The sequence below is a fragment of the Apis cerana genome, linkage group LG7 (assembly GCF_029169275.1).
Source record: "Apis cerana isolate GH-2021 linkage group LG7, AcerK_1.0, whole genome shotgun sequence".
NCBI classification, from domain to species: Eukaryota; Metazoa; Arthropoda; class Insecta; order Hymenoptera; family Apidae; genus Apis; species Apis cerana.
In genome coordinates, this window is record NC_083858.1 from 7,043,979 (window position 1) to 7,062,951 (window position 18,973).

Below are 18,973 nucleotides of genomic sequence, written 5' to 3' on the forward strand. Positions count from 1 at the left end.
TATTATATAACCTATTTCTGCCATAAATGAAAATCCATTATCTGCATTCTCTATTATTCGAATATATTATCATCTATATATTCTATTATTGTACAATCCTATTATGTGCATATATAGTCTATATATGTTTTTATTTTCATCTATTAAAATTATTGAAGTTAAGTACAAAACAAAATTTTATAACAATATCCCAATATGGTATTTACATTCAGAAATGTCATCAAAATAAAAATAGATAGTAGTATCAATTGAAAGGAAATATAAAATTAAGAAATTGAAAAACACTGAACATGCAATAAATTTAAATGATGAAATATAGTATTGGGAAATCATCGATTAATTATATGAAGAATAAGAACAATTAAAAATTAGCTATGAAATATAATTGACTTGTGTAATACATTCGAAAGGAGAAATAACAAAAATATCTATGTATTGATGGAATTTTTCAAAATATTAAAAAAAATTCTGAATCGAGAAATTTTTTTATATAAATATCCTGTTTGATATTAATTGATAAGTGTATCGTTTTTTTATAAATATCCTATTGCATAATGTGGTTAGTACATATTATGACACAAAGGATTTCTAAAAATATCTTGTTCATGTACAATAATCTAAGTATCTTATAGAAATTTATTCTATCAATTTTAATTATTATATTCTTTCTTAAGAAATGTATTTTTTTTAATTTGAATCATTAATGAAATTCTTAACAAATGAATAATTACTGTAATTGTAATTTGTAGCATTAAAAATGTTAGAGAATATTTTATAATTTATGAAAATTATAATTAATGTATCAGCAATGTAAATTAAGTAATGTAAAAAAATTTTATCATAATATCTAAGCTAACTTTAATCAAATATGTTTTGCACGAAGAACATCTAATGGTTTCGTAATTATAACATAGAATGAATTTTCAAAAAAAAAAAAGTTGAAAACTTCATTCCATGAATATTTCTGATGTTTAAATTATATTAAATTATATTAAACTATATTAAATTATATTAAAAAATTATTAAAATTATTAAATATTAAAATTATTAAAGTTCATTACTTCTTATTGACAAATTAAAAAATATATTTTAATATTATCCAATCCAATGAAAAATATTTAATACTTATACTTAATGATCAGAGTTAAAAAAAAATAATTGAAATAATTTTAAGCAAAATATTAATATTTCCATAAGCAAATTTTGAAAATATATTTGAAAATACGAATTTATTTTATTAATAATTAATATTAATTTTTATTATTATTTAATTTAATATATTTAATACTAATATATTTACTTACTATTGTTTAATACTAATATATTTTATAATACTAAAATATTATATTTAATACTAATACTTTTTACTATTTGAAAATACTATTTTATTTGTTTAAAATCACAGATATATTATTACTTATTACTATTTACTACTTACTAGATATAAATAAATATAAATTTCAAATTAAAATATAAAATTAATTTCTTTAAACATAAATCAAGTTTGTTATGCATCTTAACTATTACAATATAATAATATAACTTTAATATATTATACCTATAAAATTAAAAATTGATTATTTGAAATACTATTTTCTTATTATTTCAATAAAATACTTAGTTAATATAAAGTATAAATAATAGTATTAATTACTAATATAAATAGTATTTGCATATTGAATAGATATTAAAACATATATTTGAAATTTATTATATAATATAAGTGTTATACAGCAAAATCTGAAGAAGTATTTTTCCAAAGAAATACTCGTTTCTATTTATCTCTTTAAGAATCTATTTCCCTCTTAATGACGCGTATAAAGGCGTATCATTAATAATATGCATTATTAAAAAAAAAAAGATGTATAATAAGTGAAAAAGGAATAATTCGAAGCAGTAACCTGCACGCCATTTTAATTGCTGCGAATCGTAATATGAGAAAGTGCTAACGGAAGCGTGGAAACAGTGAGAGAGAGAGAGAGAGAGAGAGGGGAAACGGATAAGCGGACAAGAGAAAGAGAGATGGCGCATAGGATAGCGATTACATCGGAACGTTGATCACGCATTTAAATTATCAAAGTTACAATTCACCAGTTTACAGGTGATAAATAACAAGCGCGTTCATAATGAAACATTTTCAACCTACCACGCACCCGCTAAATTTCTCCACGAATGAAATTTATTCAGTCACAATTCAGAACGCGGAATTTATTTCGCGTTTACGTAATCGCGATATTTTCTCCGCGGCCGCAGGAAACGCGACAAGGGGTCTACAGGGCATCGGGAACCCTCGTTCGAATCGCAATAACTGCGGCCATATTACGAACAAGTTCCGGTGACACCTATAAATATAAGTAAATATACGTGCGTATCAGCCTATGTATTAACTAAAGATAAATAAATCAACCTGACTTACCTGTTTCTTGTAATTATACTTGTCAGGGAGGAATATTTACGTATTCGGTTACGCTTGTGATTTCGTTGAAGAGGATATTTTCTAGTTTGGTTTTTTTGAAAAATCTAATTTTATTTATTTTTTTATTTTATTTTATTGTTTGTTAATAAAGATTTTTAAGAGGATTTTTGTAGAAAGGTTGGAAGGGAATTCATAAAATTGTACAAATTTTTTTTCTTCTATGTTAATTGAAATTATTACTAAGTAGTAATAATTGGAATGGTTATATTATATTTTTTTAGAAACAGAGAAAGAAATTCTTCTTTCTAATAATGAATATTAAAGTGAAACGAAAAGTAAAGTAATATTGTGATATTGTAATATTGTCAAATTGAAAACAACATAATGATATTTGATTGTATTTTTATTTTTAGAATTTCATCTTTAAGTCATAAAATGAAAAGGATAGTGTGATGCATTGAGTGTATGGAATTTATTTAATGAAATTATATTGACACATCTATTACATATATTAAATATTACATAATTTTTTGCGTTAAGTAAAAAGGAGAAATTAAGAAATTAAGAAATTAAAAAATTGTATGAAAAAAACTTGCTTTTAATGGTCCATATTGTGTAAATCTTTGTAGCACCGCGAGAATTAATTTTATAGAAACTATTTTTTGCACAAACAATCTTACAAAATAAAATCATAATTAAAAAGCCATATAAATAGCAATAATAAATAATTACAAAAAAAAACTTATTTATTTCAATTCATTTACAGTTATTCAATCATCTTCTTATTTATTATTATTATTATTAATATATAAAATAAAAACAATTCGATTTGACAAATATTAACTTCATAAATATTAACATATTCTTCTTTTCTAGTGGTTGCATAAATTTCAGTCAATAGTCAATAGTCAAAGAATTAACAATGAAGTAATAATATAATATGTACATATATGCTTAAGGAAAACTGAAAACAACGTAAAGTCAAATTCTAAAGAAACAACATTTCGAATGTATCGATCTAATATTTAATCGCGTAACATTAAAAGATACATTAAAAGATATATTATTTTAATAATAAACCTGATATATTTTTATTAAACAATTCAATTTTACTTCCAATTTAAAGAAAACATACGAAACATACGAAATTTTTTCTTCCATAAAATCCGAGATAAATCGTTTAAAACAAAGCGCATGAAGCGAACGAAGAGGTTGACACTGTTCACGTTCGCGTCGTAACAATTTATCGACAGTAGAACAAGGCAGAAAAACAAATGCATCGGGCACGTACGTTCGCGGTCTTAATTACAATTTAAACGGTAATTAAGTTTCCGATAGAATCACAATTCTACTTGCGCATTGCGCCAGCGTTGCGCTGCGGTTCGTTCAGTTCTCTTTTTTTTTCCTTTTTCTCTTCTTAATGCCCAGACTTCCCCTTCCCAACGACATTGTTTCCAATCGTTTCTAAGAATTCATTTCGCTCTCGCATTAGCTACGCTTAATTTTCCAAGTTTGCTTTTTACCTACCTTACGAAAGATCTAGTATCTAAAAATTTTCTAATGTAAAATTTTTAGTGCAAAGATAATCTAACGATTTGGAATAGCGATAAAATATTATAAAAAAATTATTGACCAAATGCAATAATATATGAAATAACATTAATATTTCATTGAAAATAATTGTAAATTGTATGAGTTGTATCTAAAATATTGGTTATGGTATAAATATTAAATATATTAAAGATATTAAATCGATCCAATATGAAATAAACGTAAAAAGGAAAATTTAATTTCAAAGAGAAATATAAAAATAAAACTATAGTTGGATGTATAATTAATGACTTGAATGCGAATACACATAATAAAAGCATTGTATGTGACATGAATAGGAAATATTTAAAAAAATAATATTTATTTCTTTGTGGATTCATAATGAATATTTTTTCTATGAGTTTTATTGCCTATCTTTCAACTATTATTTCGTTTTTTCACATTCATTTTTTTGCAATGTAACAAAATTTAAATTATTTTTATTTACTTTATTATTTTACTATATTATTTATATCATATTGGTTTAACATTTTTATATGTTTTTATATATATATATATATCATAATATTTTATACTTCAAAGATTACAAAAGTATTTGTTAGGAATTTTATTATATTTGATCAAAAAGACATTATCTTTTATCAGAATAATCCTTCAATTCTAATAATTACAAGATAGTTGAAGTAATATATAAAATAAAAATTTATCTCTCTTTAAAAAGCCAATGAAAATATTGAATATAATTTTTTCTTTTTTTTTCTGTAATTAAATGATATATAGAAAATAATCTTTTGATATGCAAGATTTTTTAAAAATAGTTGTTAAAACTTTTACATTTCAAGTTCTGATATAGATATATCTGTAAATACTTATAAAAAGAGATATATAGAAGATATCTTGATAATATTGGAGTTTTTAAATTTTGGCATTAATAGTACATATTTATAGAGATTAATAATCGTTGATTTATATGTATAATATATAGAGATTCCAATTTTCTAGATTTTTAAAAATCGTATTTTATTAGGATTTGGATCACGATTGGATCATATATTGGCAAAAAGATTAAGAAATATTGCTCTAGAATAATTAAAGAAATAAAATTAAATAAAATAAGTAAAGAATATTTCTATTTATTTAGAAAATTTAGTTGTTAATCGAACTTTTTGAATTTACACAAAAATGAAAAATATTTGTAATCTAATGTTTCAACATAAAAAATCTAAAGTTACACTCAATAAATCACATAGATTTATCCTTTGAAATGAATGTGACATAATGACACATTTGAATTGAAAATTTTACAGTTCGATATAATCGAGCCCATAAATTTAAAGTGATATCAAATATCGCGAACAGATACAAGTGAAAAAGCACGATAAATAACATGCACTGACACTAAAGAAAATTAAATACGATAAAATATCGATGATTAAACGGATAAAAGTGGACAAAGAGGCTAGAGATTTTATTTCGTATCATACGATAGTTTGTAAATGTATATTGCTTGTCTCGTTTTAAGGAATATTTTAAAAGAGTTATGCTTGGCAATAACAATATTCTTACTGATATCACGATAATAGAATTGGAAGAATAAATATAATTCGTTCAATGAAAAAAAAATACCCAACGAATGTCGTGTATTTCACGATGCTAATTTGACACAGTTGTCAAGTATTTTGTTGAATTAAACGTTTATAGATTTTTATCGATTCTATTCTCTTACAAAAATATCCGGCATTCAAAGGCCAAATAATCACGCGAGATCGATCTCCATTTTTATGAAGCATAAAACATGCAGAAATGAATATACATGAATGTACATAAATGGTTTTGAAGATATCGCAATTTCATTCGAATTTAATTCAATTTGATCAAACGAATAAAATAAAATTGAAAATTAAATTTACCAATAAAATTTATGTCAAATATATTTTATTTTAAGTATGTGCTAATTTTTTTTTTAAATATACAACATGTCTTGTGTTCACCTATTATGTTTTTTATTTTAACAGAAATTTAAATAATGGATATCATAATAAGGGACATATGATATAAGAATTATTTTCAATTTATGTAATATTAATTAGTAACTATATTATATTGTATTAATCATATATTTTTTATTAAAAATAATATATATATATATTATTTTTTATATATTGTTAATAATTTTTAATATCTTTAATAATTTTTCTTTTTATATAATTTATTTATAATACTTTGTAATTTTTATATAATTTTTGCGGAAATTCTGAATTCATTGAAGTTTTATTATCAGTTTTATTGCAATTATAACAAATTAATAATTATATATTACAGAAATTAGAAATTAGCACATATGTATTAATTTTGTAATTAAAATGAAAAAAATGATATTACTTTGTCGTATATGTTTTAAATATAAAATTAGTTATTCAAATTAAAATTAAAAAATATGTATTATAAAGATTTTTTATATTTTATGAATAATACTTTTTTATTTTGTAATTATTATAAAAAAAAAGTAAATAAAAACACATACTTACCATTATACGACGGAATACATAAACTATAGATACGTTTACAATAATTATGTAAGTATCATAGATCAAGGAAAACTGCACATACCTGAAACAATATAAAAATAATATTATATTGATTTTTTATTTATCATATGTTATTAAATGGTTAAAACAGATGAATGAAATAAATTTTTATAATTAATAATTGTTCTGTAAAATTAGTAATTTGTTTTATAAAAGACAAACTGAAATTTAAAATTTTTCATATTATTCTTCTATTGTTTTGAAAATGTAAATATTTTTTTAATTAAATGTCATATTTTATTTCCAATACATGAAATATTAAAAACAATTTTAATATTAACAATATAAAATATAATATGTATTAAAACATAATATACGATGTAGTAATTATTTGTTGTGTATGTCTTTCCCTCAATCGAATGTTTTTTAATATAAATTTCGATATTGCAAACAAATGATAGGTAATGATGTTTACATTTATAGTTATACAAAATAAAATATTATAATAAAATATTATAATATAAATTTAAAAAAATTTTTAAATATTAAAATATTAAATATTATATTTTATATTCTGATTATAAATAACATAAGATATTGTATTGTGTAAGATATTATAAAAGTAATATATTATAATAATAATTTTAAATAAATAATTTAAATCATATTTATTTAAAATTAATATCAGAATAAAATTTTTCTTTTACTGAAATAAAAATATTTAATTATCGAAAAATTGATTTATTAAAAGATCATGATATTGATATTAATAGGTTAAAGAATATTGAATAAATTATAAAGTAATTTGAAGTGAAAAACGTTTAAACAATTATGGAAAACACATAAATATATAATTATATAAAATAATTATAATTATAATTATATAATTATATAAAAATATATATTATGATAAAAAATTCGATATAAGAATAAAATCGATATAAGAATTTTAATTATTAATGATAATAACGAGATATCTGTGCCATTAATATTGTTTCATATCAATAAAATAAAATATTAAATCTTTTTTTATTCTGTATCTTTATTTTCTTATATTTTTTTATAAAAATGTTTATAACATGTATTTATGATATTTTTTTTATTTTTTAGTAATTCTAAAAAAACTATATCCTAGTTATTTATTTTCATTTCATGTATACTTATAGAATTATTCTGAAATAAATAATTATTCTGAATAATACTATATTTATAGAATTATTCTGAAATAAAAATTATAATTTCACTGATAATGATTCAAAGAATATTTTTTTGCAGAAATCATAAATATTACAATAATTATTTACTAATTATTGTATTTTTTTTTGTATATTATGCTAATTTAAAGTTAATTATTGTTCAATTCTTATTTTTTGTTATTTATCTTTAGTTATCATTAGTCATTATCTTATTATATGAGTAATGAAATATCTATTATTTTTTTTTATTATAAAACATTATGTTTAAAAATAATTATATATTATTATTTTTTCTAATGAATCATATTATTTTTTTCCAATGAGTCATATTATTTTTTTCCAATGAATCGTATTATTTTTTTTAAAAAAAATTGTAGAAACATATATGAAATAAAATAATGTATAATGCATTTACTTTTTCAAAGTTTTAACTTAATTTTGTGTTACTCTTATAACTGAATATATATTCTGTTCAAATTTCACTATTTAATTTACTTTGAAACTTTGAACTTTGAATTAAAATTTTATAGGAGCAATTACGAATTTCATTAGCTTTGTACTTTCCTAATTGTACTTGCATTGTAACATTTCATACTATTGTCATTTTCGTAACACTATACACTATTTTGTTTAATCCTTGAAACTTATAATATATTTTTAAGAATAATAAAAAATTTTTGAAACTAATATAGAAATATTATTAATTCTATATTAATAATATGAATATTATTCTTTTATAAAACATCATTGAGAAATCGATTTCATAAAGCTTTTTCATAAAAATAGAATAAATATTCTGATTCAAGGAAAAAAATATTTTGAAATATAAGAAAATTATAGATATTACTATTGAAATTTTCGACAATTGCTATAATAGTCTTAGAATCCTATAAAAATATAAACTTTATAAAATGATACAAAAAATATATTTATTCAAATTATAAGAGTTGACGTTGAAACAAAAATTTAACAAAATAATTTGCATATTTATATTAAAAATCGTGATATTATATGTATCACGATATTTAATTAAATCACATATAAAATAGCAAATTCAGAGACAACACGGAATACTAATAATTAAGATTACCATTTGTAAGATTTAACCTAGAAAAGAATATTAAAATAAATTTTTTTGTCTAAACATTTTTAACTATTTCTTATATTATTTTTACTGGAACAAAAATGCTAACTTTTCAACATGGATTAATGTGTCCAGTGATCAATATCGAAATATTTCTACAATTTAGACATTTGGACATTTGTCTAAAAATTGATCGTAACAGATATAAAAAATCAATAATGTTCTTGCATTATATTTATTTAGCACTTATAATTATTATTCGTTATTTTCAAACGTCTTTTGATTGAGGAAATCAAAACCAATAGTAAAGTGAGTAATAGCTAACGTTAATACGCAATAGACCAACACTGACGAATTATTAATGTACATAAATTACTATTGGTATATATACTATTATTGCTAATTGCTATACGTTCAAATATGTATGCTAATGTAAAGACAAAAATTATAAATTTTGAATATAACTAAAAAATTAAAATAAAAAATATAAAGTAGCAATTTCATTTTTAAATCTTACACTAAAAATATAAAAATATAAAAATTATAAATAGAAAATTAAAAATAACTGTTATATATATCTATATCTAAAAAAAAATTGGAATCTTATCAGACTATCACAAATTCTCGTAATCAAGTACTCGAGTTCAATAAGTTATAATCAAAATTAATATTTCTATTTTAGATAATATATAAATATGTAGACTATATGATTTTTTTAATTAGAAATTACTATTTTGAGAAGATGAAATTAAAATTTTAGTATTATTTTCGTTTCTTAAAATGTACATATGATAATATGAAATTTTGAAATATTCAAGTTTTAATGCTCTATTATCATGTTTCTAATTGAAATTACATACAAATATGAAAAAAATGATAAAAATTTGAAGATTTAATTTCAGATTTTTCATCGAAAAATAAATTATTCTACGTATTACGATTTCCATCCATTACGATTTACATACACATAAATTTTCATTAAAATTAAAATTTCATAAAATTGTTCAAAATAGATAAATTTTCTTATAAACATGGAGAATTTTGCAAATGATATATAATATTCAGAATGTCTCGAAAAAGAATATGGATTAAATAAAAATTTCTTAAATAATTTCAAACAATATCTTTCATTTTTCTTTGCAAAATTTTATTAACGAGTTATTAACAAGAAATACTTTAAATAAAATCTACATGTTGCAAAGATCACCGAACATTCCAAAAAAACAAAGAAAAATCCAAAAAAATCCTGAAATAGTTCTACGAATAATCATCAAACTTATCCATTATCGAATACGATACAGCCTATTTACCAAACGCGATACCACTCGATCATCGTCTATAACAAACCCTTATAACTCTTTCGTAACATGGACAAAATCTGATATCGAGGAACGGTCGAAACCCTCCATCCTCCATGATATCACTTCAAAAGATTTAAAAGATGACGAAAAGAAGCGAAACACTCAAAAGCGAGGAATAGAAGCGAACGTCAGAGAACGTCTGGAACGTCTTCACGTTCATTGTCTGTTATTCGTCTTCGGAGACAAACAAGCGAAACAAATATCGCGAGCAACGAAGATGAATCGCCGCGGTTGGGAGCCGCATCTGGTCTCCTCTAGCCATCTCCCGTAAGAGTTTCTCATATCTCGATCGTTACCCCCAGGTTATGTGTGTGTATATAGATATACGTATCAACCTCCGCTCGGTTTTGTGTCACCTGGTTCAAGCGTTGTAACAACGAAGATAAATGATACCGTTCTGATTAAGACCTCGATACTCGACCAGACTCCCCCCTTTGTCCTTCGCCTCCTCCATCGTCTCGTTCCATTTCGTAAGGTTTTGTAAGTCTTTTCTACTTGCCGAGGAGAGGACTCAATGCAATCAGAGTAATCCTGATCCCTCGATAGGAGGAAGCAACCTAGCACAAGTTGAGGATTTTGTTTTTCTCTGTGTGAAGCTTATGAATTTTAATGAGCGGAGACTGGTTTTCAACGGAAAAGCGTGTTAAGCGCGACATTTACTGTTTTGTCATTCTTAGTTTACCGAAATTTTTCGTGTCAGGAAGAGATAAAAACAACGTTAAGAGGTAAACGAATGTCGTTACCGGTGATATTTATGATAACGTTTCGAGAAACTTTATGATAATCGGCAGCGTTTTTTTATTCTTTTCTAGTGAAAATTTAGTGAAAAAAAAAACGATGCAGCGTATATTCTGTGAATCTTTGATGGAAGAAGATAAAAAATTGATAAAAGAATGGAAATTAGAATACGGAATATTTAAAAATATGGGGAACACTTTTGGATTAATTTTATAAATTAATTTAAGTTTGTATTAAGGATTTAGAAGTAAGAATTGGTGTAAGTTTAAAAGTCTTTTTATCGTATAAAGTTTAACAAATTAATCAAGTAGCTTTAGTCATAATTAAACTTTTCAAGCTAATTATTTAATTAACTGAAAGTTTAAGCCATTCTTGAATTACGTGAACTATTTTCATAGATTTATAGTAACTTCTAAATTTTATATATATATTTTGCAAATTTATTATACAAGTAAAATATTTTGAGATAATATATCAGAAGAATCATAAATATATTTTCTATATGAAAATTCTTTGCTAGCAAATATTATAAAATACTTATTTCCATTAAACGATACATTTCATAGAAATATATAATGTGTCTAATTTACTAATTATTTATTGATATATTTATTTTTATTATATATTTATTAATTTATTATATTTATTTATATATTGATATATTTATTTTTTATTATATATTTATTAATTATATGTTATTAATTATTTCCAATAAGAGTAGTAGATTTTAGAAAAAATGAACAAGCATTTTACAAATCTTTTTTAAAATTATTATGATAATTATGAAATGATATTACCATGATTTTTTTTTTAGTTGATATTCATATTGCTGTGAGAAATTAAATATTTCAAAGACTTAAAAGATATTTTTTATCTAATCGAAAATTAGTCAATTTTTATTTGATAATTATTTAAAAAATTTTCAAATTTGATTTGAACTTTGAAAAAAAAAACTTCGAATAAATTTTTCTTCTTCCTTTTTAACTCATTCCATGATTATTCACGATTCATGGGACACATTTTATATATTATTATATAAAATTAAGGCAAAAATTAATCTTAATGATGATAGAAAATTAAAATTTAATAAATCAACGTGAAAAAAAAAAGAAATCGAGAAAGATATCCGTTAGTTATCATCTTAAATACAAATACTTGCAAAGCAAGCGATATAAATAACTGATTTTCATAAGATTAGCGGTATCATCGCTTCATTTGTCCTTCTTTTGAGCTAAAACTTGTCTTCTTATCAGAAGTATTTATATATTTAAACGCAATCTTGTCAATAGATAAACATTCTGATAAAATGTTGATAAACGTGATGAAACGAAATTCTAACAGGCCTTAAATAATTCTAAAATAATCTCTAAATAATTTTAAAATAATTCCAGTGTTGATGCAAGAATAATAAAAATTTCGCTTTTATAAATATACATTCATCACAAATTGTTAAAATTGCTGTCGAAAATGTAGAAAATGTATAATATATTCAAAGTGTAATAATGTATCTGCTTGTAAAAACGTGTATTGTAAATTTGCATATTTTGTATAAATTGCAAATTCTTTAATCAAAAAAAAAAAAAAATAATACAAAATATAAATAGATATTAATTTTTTTGTGTAAAATTTTCTATATTTCGATTATTGTTTTAGCAAATTTATAATTTTTGTAAATCTTTTTTTTTGCATTTTTATTGATAAAATTAGATGTACAAAAATAGAGGAAGAAGAAAATTGAAAGTATAATTTAAACTATTTTACTTACGTGTAACTAATATCGTAAATTCACTTTCATTTTAAGAGGTAAAGAAAATTTTAATACTTTAAGAACGACTTTTGCATAAAATTCGTATAAGAATTCGTATATAGCTATTTCCTTTAAACTCAAGAAATTCTTTAATGATGGCAAAATTTAATTAAAACGAGAATAATGTTGAGGATTAAAAATTTCTATAATAATAGTCTGTACTTCATAATGTTATAAACTTTTATATAAAAAAAAATAGAAAAAATAAATATATCAGAATATTTAGAATATTTAATATTTAATATTTTTTATATTTATATTTTATATTTTTCTAAAAATTAAATGTCGTAGTTTTATATGCCTTAAAAAACATTTAACAGGTAATTTATTGTTACAAAATATAGTACAATAAACTTAGTACAATTGACAAGGAAAAAAAATTTTTTTTTAGAATAGCTTTTTACTTTGAAAACACAAATGCTTGTTATATTTATAAAAAAAAATTATAAAAAAAAATTTTAACAAATGTTGATAAGTAAAATAATAAATAAGTAAAACTAACTAATTTTTAACCTTAATTTTTAAATACAATAGAGACATACTACTTTTTTTTAAATAATAAATTTATAGATTTAATAAATAAATCTTTTAAATTACAGTCATATATACATTTATATATATTGTTTTTCTTATAATTTTTTAATAAAATTTCAAACTCAATTTATATGATTTATAACTCAATAACATTTTTTTATTCATAATTATTCAACGTACCGAAAAAATTTCAGAAAAATATGTAACACAACGTATATAATTTCGTTTAACTGGAAGCACTAGAAATATTTTATAAAGGCAAGAATATTTTTTCTTCATTTGATAATAAAAAAAAGTCATACGACAGAAATAATTTTCCTACATTTAAAGTGGCAGAAAAGAATTTCTAGGTCAAGCTAATTTTTTTAAATAGACTTCTATATCTTTTTATGTGTAATATGATAGCATTTGTCGAGATGAATACAAAAACCTGCCGTGTGAGATCATTCTATGACGTAGGAAGACAAATTAGCGAGATCTCAAGGAATCACACATTGTGCTACATATGTAGATACTTGTACCAGAATATTTACTCGATTAAATATTTCTGGTTCGGAAAACATGGCAATATTGAAATAACAAGCAACGAGTAACGAGCGAAACGTATTTCCAACAAAGAAGACACACTCCTAAAATTGAAGAAAAATCAACTGTGACCTTGAATCCTTTTTAATTTTCTTCCATCTACAAGAAAATTAAATTATTTATTCAACTTAATATTTGATATAAAAAGATTTTTATAAAATCATTTGATAAATTCTAATTTAATTCTTCATGAAATATTTCTAGCATTTTCAATTAAACGAAATATATAGTTGTTGAAAATAAGTGAATAAAAATTTGCATTTATTGAATTATTGGTATAGAAGAAAATTATCATTTTTTTTATAAATTAAAATAGAGTAATTATTGCATTGTACATCATTAATAGTAAAGAACTTTTGCTCGAAATATTTTTTTTTATACAGGAAATAATTTCCACGTAAATAATAAAGTTAAATGATTCACCCTGTATGTGTAAACTAGAGGTAAACGAAAATTTATGATTTTACATATAATTTTATGTATAAATTTAACGAATTAGAACGAAACTAACAGATTTTATAGTATTAAATTAATTTAATATTAGTGTATTGGTATGAAACGAGATTTTGGTTGTCTACGGTAATTAATAGGATAACGATCAAGCTCTAATTATCTTTTCCGCCCTGTTAACTCCCTTCGTGCTCGATTAAGCCAAGTATTACAATTGACCGTACAATGAAATACCGTTATACTTTACTAATTGACGAAACTAAGTGAAGAACATATGTGCCACACACACAGGATACATACATGTTACAAAAGGATTTAATTATACAATATGTGTATGAATACTTGAATATTGTTAGATCATTTTGTGAATAATGTTAATGTCATTTTGAGAACATAATTATAATAAAATAATAATAATATTTATCTATGATTGAGATATTTTGATTCTGCTTTGAATAAATTTCTTGTCTTTTTAATTAACAGGATTTTTATTTGATATTTGAAAATTTTGTTGTTAATACTCTATATGATCATATTATCATAATGGAAAAAATCTTTATTATTTTTCTGCATAAAATTTATTTCCAAAACTGCATATTGCCCATTTAATAATTCTTCGTTAACTAAACTACAATCGTGATAATTTTATTTTAAAAATTTGTAAATGATTATTTACAATTAAATTTTTGAAACATCATTTAAGAAATAAAATGAATAAACAACATATCTGCAATATTAGCTTTTCATTATCGTCTTATTTTAATTTTACTACAATTAATAATTTCAATTAAAATCAAATTGACTATTATATTACACTATTAATTAATAATTATATAAGTTTAAAGTTATTTTATAAATTTAAAATTTAAGCAATAATTTTTTCTTATAAAAATCTTCTATTTGGTGAATAATTTTACATATCTGTTTAGATTAATCTTATCTTCAAACGTACTTATTCTTGTTCCATTGTAAGCATATGTGCTTTCAATTTCAACTTTGAAGTTAACTACATATATCTTTCCTACACAATCCGCACTGTCGATACTGGTAACAATGCTGTTAAGATTACATCACAATGCATTCCATTGCCATGTAATATATATTTCATCGCATGACTATAAACCTTAATAAGCAATAATTTGCACTTGTGCCGCATATTTATGCTTTATCATTGCGCTTTGTTATTACGTATCATTTTTTTTTCTTGTTTATTTCGAGAAAAAAATTCATAATATTCAGTTGTACAATACATTATTATATGACTGCATACGTATTATAACGACAAGATATACGAATTCTTGATCATCGTTTCATATGTAGGATACTATAATTATATTTTATAAAAAAAACTTTGTTGTTAAATAAATTTTAAATTTCGAAAAATTTGCCATGTTCAAATTTTTTTATATTTCTGATCGATTTCGTATATAGATTATTTCAAAAGTTTTCGCTTTTCATTATATAAATCTTTTTTTTTTAAATTTTCGTAATTTTTCTAAAATAGTAATTTAATGATATTTTATCATTTATAAGATATACTTTATGAATACTATGTTGATTTTTCAAAACATTTGACTGAAATATTCGAAAAATATTTGAGATGGCTTTCAATATTATATTGAAAAAATCAAAAAATAATTTTTTCTATGGAGAATCACGAAATCATCCAAGTATTTCATTTGATTGCGTAATTGTAAAGAAATATTATATTAATTATAATTTAATCAATCGTAAATTGTTAATTTCTTAATATTATTTAATTTTGCAAAAAAATTTAGAATACTGAGAGAGGGAAAGAGAACTGAATGTTTCGATATCAATAAAAAATAAACCAGATAAAAAATAAACCAGAAAAAAATGTATATTTAAATATTGACAAAAATCGCACGGGTAGATAACGAAAAAAATTCTTGGGACAAACTAACATTATCATTGGTAATAAGTAAAAAAAAATTATACCATAACATATATAATATTTTCCAATATATTACAAAATCTGATTATATTTATTTCAACTATCTATGATATAATTATAATATCTTAATAAAAAAAACAGAATTTCATTTAACAGAATTTTATGATATATAATATATATTCTACATATCATAATTTTTTATATCAAAATAATGACAATATCAAAAATCATTTAATTAAATGATAAATAAATTCCATTTTTCGATTGAATACCAATCATCAATAATTCTCATAATATTTCAACATATTAGAATTATAATTTCGATTTAAAAAAAAAAGGGTAATACTTTATATCTGCAAATATGTTAAATATAAATAGAAAAGAAGAAAAACAGATATGCAGATTCAACAACGACGGCTCAGCTTTTCTATATCATGTTTGTCTGGTATGTGAACGTCATTTATCGTCCTACAGAATGCAGTGACATAGATAAGGAACACGAAGTCCAGAACGAAGGCGAAGCGACATCTGTGCTCATCATATGAAACATCAGGTTTGTCGTCGTTTCATTCCCACATCTCATGTCCATAATATCTATGTAATCATGAACATAGTATACTCGGAGACTAACGCTTTATTTCTTTTCTTTTTATTTAAAAAAATATGATTGATTGGCATCGAGCGCCACATATAAGATACATTTAAATATGGATAATGTTGTTTGATAAACATTAAATTTTAATGTCACGAAGAAAGAGATCGATAGGCCTTCGTCCATATTTTTATTTTTTCATCAATGTTACTTACTTAAAAAAAAAAAAAAAGAATTATCTAGCGTACATCATGTTTTAAATAATTATATCCTTTCTCTACGGTATACGACAAATTGAAGTTATAAATTAATCAAGTTAATTGTTAATGTCATTAATGATCAAATACTTATTTCAATCGTTAATCGCAATTTTATATATATATATATACACACATATCGATTAAACATAAAATTTCATTGTCAATGGAGATTGATGGCTCGTGCAATTTCACACGACTCTCCACTTATAAAAGACAACATCAAAATTTCTCCATTGATAATAATAACTACATGAATGATGTCAATATCAAGTAAGACACATGTCATAGATAAATGTTTCTGGGAAAAAAACGAATATCCAATTCGATACATAACGATTTCTAAATACAAGCTTTCGCATAATGCATAATCCACCATGAAACAATAAAAAGGAATCGGCATCATTTCATGTGACACTAATGCGTCTTTGTAATTATATATATATAATAAAACGTACACACATCGATTTAAAACAAAAATTTCATTGTTCACGATTTCTGCAATTTCACCCGTGTCCACTTACGAAAGAGCTTATTATCTCTTATTAACTCCACCAAAGATGTAATTACATATCAATATAGAAAGAGCTCTCCTCCAAACCGTTCAACTTTCATTCGAAACGTACATTTTTCCCTATTGATAGTGTAATATCGATATGAACGATATCAGATGAGATGCACATCTCGTACGTGTACATACAGATAAACGTTTCCAAAAAAAGAAAAAAGAATACGATTTTTAAATACTCTCACGATGAAACGTTTGCGACACGAGGCGATGGAAAGGTATCATTTCACGTGACTGGGGATGCTAATGCGTTTTCGAGAACCCGTTTTCTAAGAGTGGCGATACGCTATCGATGGGATGGTCATTGGTGGCTGAGCGTGAAGATATTTATTCCAATTCATCGTTGCGAAAACACAACCCATGTCCTTGCGCTCTCGATCGAAGAAGTCGCACGCAAAACGGAAGCAAAAGTAAGAAGGTAATCTGGCGGGAGAGATTGGTGAATATGCAAATGAGGGAAGCGGAAATGAAAGCTCGAAGATGGAGGATGGCCGAGATAAAAATGTTCGTGTCGTTTCGCGAGATGGAGCGTCGCCGGGACGAGATGCCATGGCTTGTAAGAAAGAAAAGAAAAAGAAAAGAAAAGAGAGAAAAGAAAGGGAAGGAGTCGCTAACGAACGCGCGCGAGAAAATATGGCGATAAAACAATGAAAATCTGCAGATGCTCTCTGGTCGAATATTAAAATTTTTTGATACCATCGCCGAATATAAGGAATTTGAAATAATTTAATAGCCTTTTTGACAGATGTTTAACGATTTGATAGAAATATAGAATAGAAAGTTGAAATATGAAATAAGGAAAAGTAAAAAAATATCTTTAACACTAGATTTATTTTCACACGGAACTCGCCAATTTGACAGGTTTCGATTTTACGCTTAAAAATGAATATACAAATATTATTTTTTAAATATTGGTTCATCATATATTGGTTTTTAATGATATAAAACAGCAAATATATATTTCTATTCGTTTTCTCTGGAACATTTATATTTATATTTCTAGATGTTATATATCTATTTTTAGGAAAATCTATTAATTTAACGGATTAATTTATGTAGATCAATTATTGCGAAATAATAAAAATGAATAAGAAAAAAATAACATCAAGCAAATGACAAATGTTTAACGATACATAATCAAACAAATTGTTTATAATTGTGATATGATAATAAATAATCCCTTCAACGATGAATTTTGCAGAGAAAAGAAGTGATTTTTGTAAGTGAATCTGTTTTATTATTTTATAAAACAAATAGATTTACGTGAGAGATAATTTCAACGGCGCATTTTGTAAAAAAAAATAAGTATTATTTGAAAGCTTAGAAAAAATTTATTTTCGTAAGATGAAGATTTGATCTTGATTTTTCAAGATATTTTCAAAACCTATTCA

The 18,973-nt window shown here is 23.0% G+C and overlaps 1 protein-coding gene across 14 annotated transcripts in view; it reads right to left on the minus strand.

Moving 5' to 3' along the window:
- Positions 1 to 18,973, minus strand: part of LOC107993170 (CCR4-NOT transcription complex subunit 6) — a 587,279-nt gene that overhangs the window by 367,940 nt on the left and 200,366 nt on the right. For 2 of the 14 annotated variants that reach the window (XR_009830494.1, XR_009830495.1), the window contains exon 4: positions 6,496 to 6,577. The exons of the other annotated variants lie outside the window; for them this stretch is intronic. The gene's annotated coding sequence lies outside the window, so the exon portion shown is untranslated. The remainder of the gene's footprint in view (positions 1 to 6,495; positions 6,578 to 18,973) is intronic. 14 annotated transcript variants of the gene reach the window in all.